We start from the raw sequence: 18269 nt of genomic DNA, 5'->3' as shown, positions 1-18269 counted from the left end.
AAGATGGTTGCTAATTAATCCCCAGTCGCTTCTGGGTCTTACGAACGCTACTTTTATTATGGTTCCGTATTTTCCTTTCTGGAGTCGAATGGCGCCATGTATGAGTAAATAAAATAACCGGTTACCTTAGTAAGTCAGTAGGTTAGTGCTTAAGTAAGTTTATATATGTCCTGTCTGGAATCCACGCACTTCCTCTTGTCTCTTGACTCGACTTTTCCTTTCCTTCTTTTCCAGTCACTCGCAGTGCTATCATCGATCTGATTTATAAGTATATTGATTTGTGTTATATTATTATCCAGATAGAAGTGGTCATCGAATGGCCGGAGAGCAGATGGTATTATAATAAGAAACCAAATGAGGATTCAATCTCAAGGTACATGTCACTCACACCTATGTTTCTATCTGACTACTCTACACGATGTCCATTTGAATATTGTCATTATTTTATCACAATCGCGATGTCTCTAAATAAATAAGAACACTCGCGGACGTATCCTACGTGCGTGACGACTTCGGAATAAAACCGCGTTCCTGTTCTACCATGTCACTTTATCATGCTATGCTATTTCACTGATCACTCACGGCGTGGCCACTCTAAACACCACCCCTACTCCCGGGGATGCTACAACTACTACTCCTACAACTACAACCACCACTTTTTGCAAACTCGATTCGATAAAGCAGATGGCTACTCAATCAGTGAGTGCGTGAGCAATCCGTAGTGTAGATAGATAGGCAGGCGACTCGCACGAGCGACTGGTTTCCTTGTCTGCCTGATTCGACGACGGACTTGCTAACTGGCTTGCTGCTGTTGTTGCTGGTGATGATAACGCCGCTGTTGGGGATGGTGCTGCTGCCGCTGCTGCTATTGTTTTTATTGCTGGGAGTTTCGTCATGTTAACCCGAAGACTGGGACGTCATCGCTCTCAATACTGAATGAAGTGTGAGTGAACGATGCAATTTGTTTCGAGGGTAAAAAATCCATGTTGTAAATTCGTCGTGTGATTATATAAATGTCGCCGTCTTCTTCTTTCGAATATTCTAAATGACGTGATAGACGATTTGGGGTGAAGTGAGGACAAGGGAGGGGTATCTCATTAGATTGCCATAACTTTGATGAATGAGTACGCGTTTTAAGTCATGCCTTTGCTTTTGTCTTTCTTATCAATGTAATATTGTCATGTGGAAATCCAATGTAGTTTGTTGTGACAAACAGTGCTGGTGGACATACTACATGCACATACAGGCATATTTATTGCGCGCGCGCGCGCACACACACACACACACACACATACACACACACAGATAGAGAGAGGCAGGGAGAGACAGACACGCAGAGAAAGAGAGACAGAGAGAACGAGACATAGATCTATATCTGCGTCTCTCTCTCTCTCTCTCTCTCTCTCTCTCTCTCTCTTTCTGCCCCCCCCCTCTCTCTCTCTCTCTCTCTCTCTCTCTCTATATATATATATATATATATATATATATATATATATGAGAGAGAGAATATATATATATATATATATATATATATATATGAGATAGATAGAGAGAGAGAGAAGAGAGAGAGAGAGAGAGAGAGAGAGAGGGGGGGGGGGATGCGGCGTAGCGAGTTCCATGGATCCATCTGGGATTACTTGTAGATCAGCCATAGTTCCGATTGTGACCTAAGAGGATACGAAGACTGTTAATACTCTCGTTGCATGGTTTGGTGCCAGGAGGATTTACTAATTAACTCTATTAATACACCAATCTTAACTAGAGCACATGGGGCTAAAACCGTTTTCATCTGTTGTCAACTTACTCCAAGTTTTCTTTCCTTATTTCTTTCTTTTCTCTCTGCTTCTCTTGTTAATCTATTGCATAAAACGAGAAATCTAACCCATTCGGCATTGTTTGATTTAATCACCATACGCTCAAAATTCAATTTTTTTTTTTTTTTGTTATAAAATATTAGTAGATAGACACGTAAATTATGTACAGTAAAATTTTCAGGTCAAAATATACAAACAAGACATCTTGTTCTTGTAAAGCAGTAAACCAACTATTGGCAGATGTGAATAATATTAATCCTTTTTTTTTCATTCTTCAGCCGTAAAATATTCCACTGGAAGAATGAAATAACTCAGGTATCAACTTCCCTGCCGCGCCGCGTGAGAAATCGAACTTGGTATCCAACGTTTTTCAAAGCTATGGCCATCCTTTTTTTGCCAGTGCTCCCATGCAGCGCAAGTTGGAAAATTTGATTATAACAAAGGCACCCGTTTGACACTTATTTCCGTAGACATCTTGTTTTTAAATACAACGGCCATTGACCTCGTGTCTTTATTGTCGTAAATGGCGTAATATTACCAGGGCAACCGTTTTATCTTGGTAAAATTGTTAATTAAATAATCGATGACGGTACCAAATCGAGATGGGAAAAATTAGATGGACAAAGTGAAGGCACAGAAAGTGGTGACAAATAACTTAATAATACGAATTTATTTGTGTTATAACAGACAGCCATGTGTGTCTCCGGTAAATACGAGAGCTGTTGATGAAAATACGAGCAGATTTAAATCACTATAAGACGCAACCTTGAGGGCTAGAATGCCTTTTATTCTCTTTACGGATTGAAATTGTGTTCACCCATCTCAGTGTAAGGAGTTAATTGATCTCTGTTTTGAAATGGTAGGAATTAAAAACGATTCATCGCACTTAGAATATCTATTAAAACTTTGAATGAGGACAAAATGCCTTTGATTTCCATTTTAACGATAATAACTAATCGGGTTGCTTTTAGAAATTGGTTTAACTTGTGAGCTGAAGAAGAGTTTGAGCTTGAAACGTCCCTTGATTACACACACACACACACATACATACAAACACAAACACACACACACACATTTATTTGATGGGTTCTATATTCCTTCATAGAATGCATATGCGATGGCATCCACCTGACGATGCCGCTCGGAAATGCGTATTTTTATTATTATTACATAAATAATAATTAAATAAAAAAAAGTAATATAACCGATATAATATATACGGTTCATTCCAATCTACAAATATCATGATACCATCGTTCAAAGTATTCCGATATTTTAAATTAGTTTGTTGATCCACCCTTCTGCTGTTTCACATTCCCTCGAATAGATTATCGAATTTTCAGTGTCATCAATACTCTCCAACACCAACAAAACACTTTTTTTTTTCATTATGCCCTGAAAACTATTTCTTCAAATCTCAATCGATTATGATTTATACATATAAATAAAAGGAGTCTTACACGATTCTCTTTGTTGTTCTTGCTCTTGGGGGGGGGGGGGGGGGGGGGGTAGCAGTTTAATGGACGATATTTAGGGAAAGTTAAGTATTCTGGCCAAAACGAAGACAAAATTATTTTGTTACTATTGGGCCGAGTAGCGATCTTTTCCTAAGCATCTTTAATAATCTCTGAGCCTTCACAAAGTATTCCCGACAGAAGTCTCTACAAGAAGAACTCCTTTCGATTTAAATCAGAGTTCACAGGATTTCATAACAAATTAGTTTTCTATCCTTTAAGACTTTCTCCACAGTTTAATTGTTGGCGGAAGAGAATGATAAAGATCATTGTAATACTCAGATATTATTCCAGGTAATTACCACAATGGCGAAATAAAATGCTGAGAGAGAGAAAGAAAGAAAGAGAGAGAGAGAGAGAGAGAGAGACACAGAGAGAGAGAGAGAGAGAGAGAGAGAGAGAGAACTACTGATTCAGTACTTTTTTTTTTGCGGTGGACAATCCAACGAAGTATTTTTGTCTCATTGAAAATTACGAAAAACGCAATCGAATCACAGTTAAGTACAGTTATTGGAAAAGAAAACATACAATCGAGAAAGGTATTCCAAGCAAAACTACTAATAATTGCAGTCACTAAAAAAATTGACAATGTTCACATTATATCTTTCTACTAGACCATTGTCTTTTGTTGTGACTCGGAACATAGAATGTTTTGTTGTTGTTGTTTTTGTGTTTGTTTGTTTTGTTGTTTTTTCTCACGTCTATTTGCATCTTTTGCTTGCCAAAGAGGTAATCACCAACGTTAAAATAAATGGGTTTGCTATGCCGGTCACAGTGAGCATTTAACTGCTGTCTTCTATCTTTACGGGAATAAGTTGGGGGATCAGAATGTAATGTCGCAATCAGTAGCCGTTCCAGCCTATTTCAAACAGTGGGCAAAAAGTCCGCATAATTTGTTGCATGTTCAGAAAATAAGTAAGTACGAGTATTTTCTGATCGTAATGTGCATGGTCTGGTGCTCTGGACAGCCCCATAACGTGAAGTAAAACCTGAATATTATATAATGTGTTGTCAAAATATGCATTGCAATATTATGCAGTGTTAATAATAAGGATTAACTTACCTTATGCTCAGAATGAGAAGATTATGGAAACGCAAAGTGCTCTTATATAAAATGTCATATATTTTCACACCCTGTCATTATGTACACATACCAAACCAATACAAAATTCACACACTCTTATTCCCTATAGTTATGCTTTTGAAACGTTACGTCCTCTAACTTCTTTGAATGAAAAAAGGGAAACTTTTCAGGTTGATATGTTATCACTATTACCCTGTCGTATTGCCCAGATGAGACTTCACTAGAGCATTTAAACATCATTTTCCATTTTATTTTTAACATACAATCTTTGAAACGCTCCCCACGAACCTCTCTGAATGAAAAATGCGGAAACGTTTCTGTTGAATATTTTATTGTCAATTTTATTCATCATTCACCCATTATCTGATATTTTTACGGTCACTCTGACTTAACAACACCTATACAAGGCCTTCCCATAGTAACGAAATGGAATGAGAAGAATAGAATCAGCAGAGCGTTGTGACTTAACATTCAAAATATGATACATCTTTTTGAATTCACTATGAAACATCATACAAGTTCGTTTTGTATTTGGGTTTGTGTTCTTTTAATCGTCAGATCTGTATTAAAATATCAAAACAATTTTAAATCACTTCAAACACGCTAGAGATTATGTTAGAGCCCCCTACCCCCCCCCCCCCCCCCCCCTTCTGTTACCCTTTATTATTGAGATAGCAAGTAAGATAACCCTTCCTCCTCCTCCTGCTGCTTCTGATAATGATAATGATTTTGGCGATGATGGTGGTTGATAGTGATAGTAGTGATGGTGATGTCGAGAAAGCTGATAGAAAACCAATCTCAGGAATCTGAATTTTTTTTGTGTGTGGAATATTTTTGGATGTATTTCTAACTGCTTAATCCATCAGAGTATCATAATTCCAAATGCTATAGTGCCATTGAATGCCTCGGATTTCTAGTTATAGTTATTGGGAGTCATAGTTTCGATCAGTTGTTTGAAATGGGATAGGTTGTAATCTGATAATGGTTACGCCACTAGACGGAATGATTATCGAAATCCTTCATCTGAGTTTCGTAGATTTTACTGGTTGGTGGTTATATCCATCCATCCACCCACTCACCCATACATCCACCCATTAATCTATCTCTTTATCTATCTATCCATCCATCCACCCACTCACCCATTCTCCCATCTATTTATTTATCTATCTATCCATCCTTCCATCCATCCACCCATCCATCCATCCATCCATCCTACCATCCACCCATCCATCCATCCACTCACTCTTCCACCCACCCATCTATATAAGATATACTTATCTATCTATCTATCTATCTATCTATCTATCTATCTATCTATCTATCTATCTATCTATCTATCTATCTATCTATCTATCTATCTATCTATCTATCTATCTATCTATCTATCTATCTATCTATCTGTCCTTAGACTAATCCGTCAAGTCTTTATCTTCTCTCTCTTTTACATTTCCTCCTACTCATCGTCCCCCTTTCCATCCATCTTCATTGCCTGCTATTCAACAGTTATTAGTCTTCACTGGATGGGATGAAACCCTTCGGCGTCAAGACGACTAGAATGTCAAAATCGACTCCGCAAAAAAACAAAAGGGTACGTGAAGTAACAAAGAAACAAAAGCATTGTCTAACGACGTGTATCAAGATGACTCCTTGAAACTGATATCGTCATTGTGTAGCATTGCAAATTATTGCTCTGGGATAAAAAAAAACAGAAGAAAAGAATATTGGAAGGGAGAGAGAGAGAGAGAGAGAGAGAGAGAGAGAGAGAGAGAGAGAGAGAGAGGGGGGGGGGGGGGGGGAAATTATAGGCGAATAATTATAATGCAAATTGGCCGCTTAATAGTGTGAATCAATCACGTTTGATTTCCGTTATGACAGTTATAATATTGATACTTGTTATAGATCTATATATATATATATATATATATATATATATAATATATATATATATATATAAGAAAATAATGACCCGATAAAAAAAATCTGAATAACAATAATTAACAACTAAACTCTATCGATAACGCGATATAAGGAAGTATACGATGCAAGCTACATACTCGGATAGAGGTTTTGAAGTCCGAATTATTAAGAAGCAATATCCTGGTCTGGTCCAACCAAGTGAGTGATAGATGACCTTTGTTGAGAAAATATTATCAGTACTGATTCGCTGTGTTTACTTGCACCCCTGTCATATTTCTCTTTATTGATGAGACACTTTTATTCTACCTCATCAATTTTAAAGTTTTAGCAAAGATGGTTGTATCGGCAATGCATCTCGGACTTCATTTTGATATACTATTACTGCTTTTACTACAACAACAACAACAACTACTACTACTACTACTACTACTACTACTACTACTACTACTACTACTACTACTACTACTACTACTACTACTACTACTACTACTACTACTACTACTGCTGCTGCTGCTGCTGCTGCTGTTACCACTACTACTCTCACTAAAACTAACTTTTCTATTATAAAAATGATGGTTTTTATTATTTGATTCGGTCATCTTTAAGGGGAAGAACTAAGTTTTAAAATATTATCATAAAAAATGTTTTTATTGTAGGACGACTATTGATTTACTATTAAAATGCCCATGCTTCAACAATATCTTAAAATCTATTAAATAAATATTGAAGAAAGAAATATATGAGACTTGCTACCATCAATAATAAATTGTTTCAATCGACATGACATTACATATATATATTTCGGTCATGTAAACAGGAAGATCTAGTCTGTGTCCAAGACGGCAAGATTTACAGCGCAGTCGTTCTACGGTGACCTGTAAAAAATGTATCCCCACCGAATGACTACAATAAGGGTACTATCGTAAGTACTTGCCTCTCATCCTATACAATCAGCTTCACAAATCCTGAGCCTAACTCAAAATTTTAACATTCTATCAAACAGGTGAGAAAAAATGATTTGAAAAATACCCCCCCCCCCCCCCCCCAAAAAAAAAAAAAAAACAAAAAAAAAAAAAAAACAAAAAGACTAACAAACAAAAAACCACACCAAAAACACAAGTTTTTGGAATTTGGCATTGAAAACGCCGAATTGGTACGCCTGAGACCATAATCTGCTTCTGCTTTCCGGAAATATTCTTACTATTATAAGAAAATCTACGAACTGGTATCGTGCGGGTAAATTTGACTATAAGATTAAGTGAGGCAATAAAACATTTTTGGATGAGGTTTAAAAAAAAAAAAAAATTGACTCAATAATTTTTAATTTTTAGCTGATTAAAATTCATCGTAGATAGAATACATTTAAAGATCCAAATTGGCATACTGTGATTTAAAATATTGGAGCTCATTCCGTTTCTACGGAAGAAATCGAAAAATGCAATGCTTGTCAAATTATAATCCCCCTCAGTACATTGTTCAAATTATAAAAAGATCATAATAATATGGAATGAAACACATTCCTATGCAAAAGTTTAGGTCAATCCGGTATTTAGCAAAGGCTCTAGGCTTATTGACAGGGAAAAAGCTTTTTAAAAATTTAAAAAAAATTGATTTTTAAAAAAAATTTAAAGTTTCGATTTAAAAACCTTTAGCTTAGAGTCTGTGTCTGACACCCCAGGCAGTTTGAGACAAATCCCAGTATAAGATATATCCTTAGGGATCTCAACTGGCCAAATGTCTACATAAAGGAAAGATTCTTTAATACCTTTACCACTACGAACAGCAGTGTTAAACAACTACTACACTATGATGATCAAATTATTGATTTGGAGGAACACAAGGAACATGAGTTCTATGCCATGTAGGAGTTTTTAAAAAACCAGATGCCATGTTAAATATAAACCCCAGTGACAACCATGCAGCCTCAAAACATTTAAATTGAATGTTTCAAGGCTCAACTTATAATAGCTGCTTGATTTTCATATGTTAACCATAATTCCGAAAATTACGAATGTCAACAAGCTAAAGACAACAAAAAAAAGTGTGAGGATGGGCGCTGATTGATAAGTACTACTTAGAATTTACTTTGTATCATGAGCTGTTAAAAAAAAATAATTCAAATGTGAAATTAAACCAATATTATTGCGAAGCAACGGGACGAGGCTAAAAGTTGAAATATTATCAAGAAAAAGACAGCCGATGTTTGACGACTTGTAATGACTTTTTTTTACAAATGTACTTCTAATCAATTAAATCTAAACATTATATGCAAACAAATGAAAGTCAATCAATATAATAATGTTGTAAAGGTTAGATAGCGTTAGGACCTGTTGTATTTTGGCTGTAAGTATAAATGTGTAAATGCATGAATATCGATCGATAATGGATTTGCTTAGTCACTATCGATTCGTGCAACAAAAATATGGAATTCCGAGTATGCCAGGTTTCATGATGGAGAGCAAATGTTTTCTGAAATGATCACCATAGATAACTTAATTCTTTGCCAATTACAACTTATTGGATACGAAATATCTAAGAATCTTACTTTGACGGGTGGAATATAGGTATTCTTTCATAGCTATGGATTTATTAATCCCCCCCCCCCCCCACCACCCGTTTTTGTTTTTTTGTTTTGTTTTGTTTTTTTTTTGCGCATTAACGCTCGATCGCAAGCTCGTGGTGTCGAGTGTTGCACTAAAATAACTCTTTTAAATAATTCACATTGTTCTTCATATCCATCGTACCATATTAACTTTTCCTGATTTGATCAACAATTATCATTTGTGATATATCTTTAATGATCAATATAACGTGACATTGATTGTCTGCAACCAGTAACTCATTTACTATCGACAGCAAGATACACATTCACGCCCAAGTCTAGGAAGTGCTTCATTTTACGTAATGCTCTGTCTAAGAGTATATTTCAAAGACGGAGCAAAATGCATTTAAACTTCTAAAAGTAAAGTCAAGCTTGCAACAGCCAATACCGCTCTGATTAGGAGAGGAAATTAGTTGATGACATCAGCCAGAACACACTCGAGACAAGAACAGGCTTTTAAAATTATTGAGTGTATCGCGGGGGTGGAAAAACTGGTCAAGAGGCAAAATTCACCAATGACAGCAGTAGCTTGTTCTCTCTCTCTCTCTCTCTCTCTCTCTCTCTCTCTCTCTCTCTCTCTCTCTCTCTCTCTCTCTCTCTCTCTCTCTCTCTCTCTCGCTCGCTCCTTCCATCTCTCTCCTGACCAGTATCTATCTATCTATCTATGATAGAGAATCTATCTATCTATCTATCTATCTATCTATCTATCTATCTATCTATCTATCTATCTATCTATCTATCTATCTATCTATCTATCAGTCTCTTTGCCTGTCTATCTTATTGTCTCTTTATCTTTGTCACAGACCAACAAAGAAACACACACACACACACACACACACACACACACACACACAAAAACATGCACACAGGTAATACACAATCATTTTTCAGACACGTTCCGGATAAAAGGTATTTTATACATATATACATATTATACCTTAAAGTAACTGTTTATTGACTTCGAGTTGGAGACAGGGTATCGATTTATTCTATGAAATGGAGTTTGTCCATTTATTTTTTTACATTTAGAAATCGATAAGAGGTATTGATTGGTCTCCTCCTCCTCCTCCTCCTCCTCCTCCTCCTCCTCCTCCTCCTCCTCCTCCTCCTCCTCCGTCTTCTTCTTCTTCTTCTTCTTCTTCATCATCATCATCATCATCATCATCATCATCATCATCATCATCATCATCATCATGAGCTTGTCATTCGTGGTCTTGTTCTTTTTAATTATTATTATTTTTAAAATTTTGACACACTGATAGACTGCTCTTTGAATTGGCTTCCCTTCCCTATTTGCCCGAGCGCCCTCCCCCATCTATTTCATATTTCTTGTGTCCTCTGCGTTTTCTTTTAATTTTAACCATCATTATACATTTTTTTTATCGGCGTTGTAATTTAAAATGTTTTAGGATTTGCGAGCGCTGTAAAAAGTTAAGAAGCAATTAGTGCATAAATAAATAAAGGGTAAATAAGAATGCCAACTACACACGGGTTCGAATCATGTTCATTAACCGATCAGTTGTATATTCAACCTATTGATTTCTTACCCTGTTCATCATCTCTTCCCCACTATCCTCCTCTCTTATATTTTCTGTCGTCTGCTGATTCAAAGCTCATCAAATTATGTTCAAGATATCGATGTGACAAGGCTATCCGAAAGAAGATTGTAACTTTCACATTCAAATAATGCCCAGTCACCACCCCATTCACCTCGTTCTCCTCCTCTCCTCGCGTTTGATAGAATGAGTGAGTGAACAATTGTCATTTTCTATTTTAAGAAGAATCTTAACCAGGGCTATTGTGCATCACTCAAAGGGTGGGTAAAAACCCAGCAGAAGTCAGGGTCGATATGGACCCGGATTTGCAGTTTTGTAGTCGCTTCGTTTAGACCCGGTGCCGTAACAGCAACAAGTTGTTTTACTTCATTCGATGTGGACAACAATTCTGATAGGTATGGCGACGGGAATATACTACACCCATTGGAAATAGCAAGGCTGAGGCGGGGCTCTCTGTCAGAAACCTGAAGTTTCGAGCTTAAGAACCTCTGTAACCATTATTTTGATTGGTTGAAGACCGAAGACGTTCGATCGTGGCGGATTTTTTTTGTTCTGAAATTAATTGATTTCGGGTTCACCATTAATAATGATGATAATAATAATAATAATAATAATAATAATAATAATAATAATAATAATAATAATAATAATAATAATAATAATAATAATAATAATAATAATAATAATATGTGTACACACACTCACACACACGCGCGCGCGCATACACACACACACAGTCACAAAAACAGGACCACACATATTAATTGATTTTGAAAATATTGCAAAAGAAATAAAATACGTCAATCATAAAGTGCCCTGTAAAATAATTCAGGCTTAAGATGATTCTTAAATGAAGAACATCAGGAGCAGATTTTGTTCTAAAACAGAGAGTTCCACAGGCGTCGAGCTGTGCAGTTAAAAGCGTTTTGCTTAAAGTTATTAATGCAGTACATTTCTTTCATTAAAAGAGATTCTGATGATTTCAAGACACGACAAGGTGTATAAACATCAATGGGGTCTTGTAGGTAAGAAGGACCCACATAAGTAGCACATAAGGCGTAGAAAAGAATTTTGTACTCTATTCTATAGTGTACGGAGCCACTGAAGGTCGTGTAGAGTAGAAGTAGCCTAATGTGCTCTGTCGAGTTTGTAAGAGTATTTAGTCTGGCTGCCTTTTTTTGTATCTTCTGCAGACTATCGATAGAATACTTGGGGCAACCAGACAATAAAAGAGCGTTACAATAATTTGTTCTACTAAGTATAAGAAAAGATACTAATAATTTTGTGATATCAATATCCAACATGGATCTTACACTGGAGATATCTTTAAATAAAAATTACAATTTAGAAGGACCAACCAGTTTATCCGGAGTGATTCGACTCCAACTTCAAGTGATCGCCTGACACTATTAATAAAAGCTAACGATGAACTGAGACTGTCTTGATGAGGTGGGCTCCACAAAATCCGTGACGAGACAATGCACAGTTCTAGATTTATCGTGAAAGACGAAAGAAATTCATTCGAAGTCAAAGAGTGCTTGCAGAACGGAAGCTTATCACTTTTGTATCTTTAATGACGTTAACACAAGTATAGCACCCTTTTTGGATGAGAGTGATCAATATCAATGTTCTCTTGGCCCGATCATAGTTGGGAAGTGGGATCGTATGAGGTTGGAATAATATTTTGCGTACTACAGAATCGGTCCTGGTTCAATTGCTTTTCTATTCGACTATACCTATTTGACACCCCCCCCCCTTCCCCCTACACACACACACACACACACGCGCGCGCGCGCGCGCACAGAGAGAGAGAGAGAGAGAGAGAGAGAGAGAGAGAGAGAGAGAGAGTGAGAAATCTTACTCATGATCATGTATGTGTATCTCTATCAAATAAGTCCAGACTAAATTGGAATAGGATCGAGCAATGCTGAAGCCAGAACATACATTGCCCGAAACGAGGCAGTAGAGTTTTTTCTATTATCGAACATTAGTCCGGAAGCGGGATAACTTGACTAATATTTATTCTTGACTCACGTTCCAGACAAGATTCACAATTAAATTTACCAAAGAAAATAAAATAAAAGTCTTTTCTTTATGTTTCACGAACTGGGAGTGATTGTTACCCCGCCCCAGAGCGTATTATTTTGGGATGATTCCGATGTTAAAACTTGAAATTAATAGTCAAAAATATGAGACTTTGGTTTATTTCATGTGTTTAATTGAGGGAAAATGATAATTTATAAAAATGCATTTGTCTAAAACGTCTTATTTCTGTTCATTTTAAAATTATGTACGCTATCCGGCATCTGATTTTCAGATAATACGTTATTACAACATATTTCATAATATGGAGTCAATTGATTCAACGTTCACGTTTAAATCAGCTTTCAACCCAACAATCTCGAATATTCAGATTAATCTGTTTGATACACAAATCAAAGTTGGAATGTTTCAATCTTCCCCCCCCCCCCTCCTCCGTGGAATGGCATCTGATTTTAAGTTGATCATTTTGTATTGATCTGTAATTGTAGTCCTTTGGAACTGTATGTGCCCATGGAGTCGGATTTATGTACCATTTAACCTTGCTACTTGCTGCCTTTTAGATAGGACGCTGGTCTGTCGCGTAGTACTTATAGCTTGCCTCAGTTTGAAGACGTTTTGACAAATTGGACATCTTGATTTCTCAATTTGTGCAGTTAAAATTTTCGGGGGGGGGGGGGGGGGGGGGGGTTTGGAAGTTTTGTTAATGTACGACATCACCCAGCCATCAGATCGTTCATACATTCCTTCTATCTTTGTTACTGCTATATTTTTAAATAAACGAGGTTGAAGAGACTGTCTGGGACCCAAAAGGTTGCAGCTTTATTTTATTTTATTTTATTTTTTTCTTGAAGACGTTAGATTGTCTGTGAATGACATCACCTTTATGCGTTGCAAAACAAAATGTTTATGGTCCGTGCGTATTTCCTCTGGGAAGATTTTATGGTGACTTGATAACAGTTGTCTGCATACATAAAATGTTCTAGTAAAAGCTTTTTGGATGAGTTGTGGTAGGTCTCCTTACTTTGCTGCTAACGGTTGGGGTTCAGATTCCAGGTAGGGACGCCAGAACATTATCTGTAATTCGATGAGTAATTTTCCGAGGCCATACACTGTTCTATCTCACAACATGTGGTCAGACTTTATTTAGACTTGATTTCTTTTGTGTGGTGGCGGTGTAATCTGAATTCGAATGATTTTGTTTCCATTCAAACTTTGAGCTACAACTGATATTACAGTAACTGTTGATCAAATCTACTTGATCATCATCATCATCATTATCATCATCATCATCATCATCATCATCATCATCATCATCATCATCATCTTCTCTCTTCTTTCTCTCTCTTCTTCTTCTTTTCTTCTTCTTCTTCTTCTTCTTCTTCTTCTTCTTCTTCTTCTTCTTCTTCTTCTTCTTCTTCTTCTTCTTCTTCTTCTTCTTCTTCTTCTTCTTCTTCTTCTTCTTCTCTTCTTCTTCTCTTCTCTCTTCTTCTTTCTTCTTCTTCTTCTTCTTCTTCTTCTTCTTCTTCTTCTTCTTCTTCTTCTTCTTCTTCTTCTTCTTCTTCTTCTTCTTCTTCTTCTTCACCACCACCACCATCGCCGCCACCATCACTACGACCACCTCCACCACCACCAATACCACTACTACCACATCCACCATTATCGTCGCCTTTCCCATCCACCCGAATCACGACAAGTCTATCACACTAACAAGGTCTCCCTTCTCCCGCCCTTCTGCCATTTCTCCCGGGGGGTAATTTTCCCGCCATCGTCGTCCTATCACGAAAACGTGCACGGGTTCGCTTATTAGTTCTCGCCTAGAGGGCAAAGAAACGCCGGGAAAACTAGAGTACTCACTCAAGTCTCGGAGAGAAGGGTGATGAATGGACGGGTTGAGTTGTGGACAGAGTGAATTCCACTTTATTTTCTATTATTTATTGTTTTAAAAAAAAAGATTTTTCCCCTTTTCGTTGTAATAGATATATCATTATTAACATTTGATTTTCAGACAATATTATGATTTTCAAAAAGAAGGGTTGAATATGAATTTGTGATCGTTCAGATACACAGAGCCCACGAAACCGGAGTTTGTCCCTGTTAGTTTTCTGTAGAGTTAAACGGACAATAACAATTGCTTTCTTCCGTTGGACAAGACGCTGATCTAAAGCAAATTGAATTTTCTGCTAGTCCTATGAGACACAGCTAACCGACAACTGCTGGATGGATGGACTGATGGGCGCTGCATACGGAACTGATAGTTGTCGTCTGCGAGACGAGTGCTCTACCAACTTAGCTATCGGAAAAATAGAATACATAATTTATGATTAAATGAGTAGATAATTGATTTGTTTAAGCATAAAAGGCGAAGGGGTTACTGCGTGGGTTTGGAATTTTACTATCACAGGTAACTAGGATGGGGGTGGATGTAGAATTTGGGCAGTTCTTTTTTTATTTTTTATTTATTTTTTTTTTTTTTTTTTTTTTTTGTTCATTGATACAGAAATTGATTCACCGATGGTCACTCTTTGCTGTACTGCCTTTGTTCTTCGAGATACAGCTCAAAGAAAGAAATTAAACAATCCCCGCCCCCTGGTAACATAAGTGAGACCTTTATTTTATTATAATTGACGTGTTTAATAGAAGATGGATTATGGGGCAAGATGGACGGCATTTTACAGAAAGCTGTATTATCTCTGATGACTACAATCCATGCCGATTGAGTACTTTACTGACAAGTGAGCCAAGAAAGTAAGGATGGTGCTTGGAGCCTGGGTGTTATGGTATAATTCTTAAGATTGCTGAAGGGGGGGGGGGGTAAAATGAGGAGGCATTAATAAAAGAAATTAAAATAATGAACAGTTCGGAGACAGACCCATTGAGACCTCCGAACCTCCTTCCAAGAAAGATATTTAAATATGATGCGGGAAATGTTACTGTTCAAGTATTCCGTCTCCGTTGATGGAATTCCTCCTTAGGGCGGTGACACTTCGGACCCCCCCCCCCCCCCCCCTTTTTTTTTTTTTCCGCTTAGGATGACAAGGCGTCATAAAATCCCTGAAACTCAAAACGAAACTAACGTTTAAAAAGCCACAAGAAAGCGAATAATGCGACAGTTTCCTGAGAATAAAACATTGCCATCAGGTCAACAGCAGTTCATCAGTTGATTCAACTGACATCCAGGTAAATACTTTATTTGGTTATTGATATGGTCGAACGGAAAAGTCAGAATGTCAGAAAGTTGTCTGCAAATAATTGGACGGAGAAAAACTATACTAAACAAGCACAACAAAAATATTTTAAAAGGAAAACGAATAACTTTCAATTTTTTCTTTTTCAAAAAATCGAAAACAATTTAATCGCAAAGGTCCATTGAAACGATACATTTAAATTAATGAATGGATGAAAGTGACTCACTGTTTTTGAGATGCTTGATAGCTGTCAATCGCCTGACCCGCCTTCACAAGATACCGAATACATTACACCTTTATGGAATGAAACAAATGCCGTATTAACCATGCTCTGAATTCGTTGATTCAGCTCACACGATGATTATTTGATCTCGTGCCGTGAATATGTTGAATTTTAAATTCAGAAAGCGAATGAATTTGCCAAGTGACGAATGAATCACTCTAATAAAGTGTGTGCGTGCGTTTTGAGTAGACTATTTGTTTGTTTGTGTCTGTCTGCTGTGTATACGAATTGAGAGAGAGAAAGAAAGAGAGAGAGAGAGAGAGAGAGAGAGAGAGAGAGAGAGAGAGAGAGAGGGAGGGGGGGGGGGGGGGGGAGAGAGAGAGAGATAATGAATCATTTAATGATGAAATACTGCGATGCTGTGTTTTTCCGCACTTCCAATAATATTATTTTTCCACGCAACTATACAATATATAGCCAATGCCCCATACTTTATCCTCGGTATAGGACATGTCATTTTCATCGTCATTTCTTTTTACAGACTTACTCTCTCTCTCTCTCACACACACACACACACACACACAGAGTGAGAGAGAGAGAGAGAGAGAGAGAGAGAGAGAGAGAGAGAGAGAGAGAGAGATAGAGAGATAGATAGAATGAATAATCCCTCTGAATTTGGCTGACCAACGCGATGTTTGACTGACAAGGCTATTACTTGAACTTTCTCTTTTGTTTTTCTTTCTTTCCATCATTCTTTATTTCTTCCTCTTTTGTAAACGTACTTTATTCTTGTTCATATTCGATGGCTGTGTTATTTAGGAGATGTGGATGTGGTGGTGATGATGGTGGTAGTGATGGTGATAATGTCCTTGTTAGTCTTAGTGGTGGTGGTGGTGGTGGTACTGATGCAAACGACTGTGATGATGATGATGATGATGATGGTGATGATGATGGTGATGATGATGATGGTGATGACTGATGGTGTCGACGACGACGTTGGTAATCTTAACATGATGGGTCGGGTCAACTTGGACCAAGGCGCCTATCAGAATAATGATGTTGAATCTTTGCACCAAGACCTATCCGGATTTATTTGTTGAACTGTAACGGCTCGTTACCCATTCCGTCAAAACATGATTAGCATGATGCAAAATTGATGGAAGCGGAAGGTCGGAGACACGAAGATAATTCATGAGATAGAGCGGGAGGAAGGGAGAGATGGACAGAAAGTATGTGTAGATATACAGACAAGGAAGGATGGATTGACGGGCAGACATTTAGATAGATTGACAAACTTGCAGATATGTTTGAAAAATACATACGTACTGATAAAGTAGCGGTAGATTGAAAGACAGACTGACAATAAGACAAACATACAGATAGACAGACAAACACTTCATTTGGTCCCTTTACATCTGTTATAAATGGTATGCGCTTAAATAAAATGCTTAGCGGTTCTACTAGCCAAAACATTAACTAACTCAGAGAACGTTCATAGTCTGTTGGAGAGAGTGTCGATAACTTATTACATTCGTATTAAAAAGAATACCAAATAGCGGATTGACGTCTACTTCATACATTCTATACGATATTATATAGACGGCAGTTGACTAAATGATTAAGCTACTTATTTTGCAAGCAATCTGACCGACGTCGGATCCCACTTCCCGACCCATTTGCCACTTAGCAATGTTTTGGATAACTGGGTCTGTTAGATCTGTAGGGAAGCACTTTGCCACAAAATCTGGCTTCTTACGAGAGTTATCGCTTCATATCTTGTTGTTACCAACATAAGTGCCTGCTCCACTCACTTTTCTGAATTAAAAATTCACCCCATACACCGGAGCATACTCAATGTCTCAATCGTTTCTATGTTATATGTTTGTGTTGAGAATATTGGCTATTAAGCTTAACTGCTGGTCAAAATTATTCGCGATGGTGGTGTACGAACGAATCGGCGGTCTCAAGAAGTGGTGAGAGAGGATCTAGTAATGACTTTGAGTTTGAAACGAATATTTTGTGTTCGTGGATAGCTCACACGGTAGAGCCACGCTCTCACCTGCCAGGCGGAGTTGTCGTACCAATAAGGTCGCAGGTTCAAACCCCACCACCGCCGCGAAAAAATTTTTATTCTCTATTGTCTTCTGGCACTTTCTATTCACTTCATATCTTGTTGTTACCAACATAAGTGCCTGCTCCACTCACTTTTCTGAATTAAAAATTCACCCCATACACCGGAGCATACTCAATGTCTCAATCGTTTCTATGTTATATGTTTGTGTTGAGAATATTGGCTATTAAGCTTAACTGCTGGTCAAAATTATTCGCGAT

General features: G+C 37.3%; 2 protein-coding genes across 3 annotated transcripts in view; one reads left to right on the top strand and one right to left on the bottom strand.

Moving 5' to 3' along the window:
• LOC144971147 (uncharacterized) overlaps positions 1-4777 on the bottom strand; it is a 26572-nt gene extending 21795 nt beyond the window's left edge. The window contains exon 1 of one of the 2 annotated variants that reach the window (XM_078911605.1): positions 4392-4777. The gene's annotated coding sequence lies outside the window, so the exon portion shown is untranslated. Of the gene's footprint in view, positions 1-125; positions 954-4391 lie in introns of those variants that run through there. The other variant, XM_078911604.1, reaches the window with a different exon arrangement.
• The window catches only part of LOC144971148 (arginine--tRNA ligase, cytoplasmic-like), a 147592-nt gene that overhangs the window by 86003 nt on the left and 43320 nt on the right, over positions 1-18269 (top strand). The window lies entirely within an intron of this gene.

This window comes from Berghia stephanieae, chromosome 4, assembly GCF_034508935.2.
Source record: "Berghia stephanieae isolate SIO BIC M18660-M18661 chromosome 4, UCSD_Bste_1.3, whole genome shotgun sequence".
Classification (NCBI taxonomy): domain Eukaryota; kingdom Metazoa; phylum Mollusca; class Gastropoda; order Nudibranchia; family Aeolidiidae; genus Berghia; species Berghia stephanieae.
The sequence above is the reverse complement of the archived record's forward strand: the minus strand, read 5'-3'. Positions and strand labels throughout refer to the sequence as shown.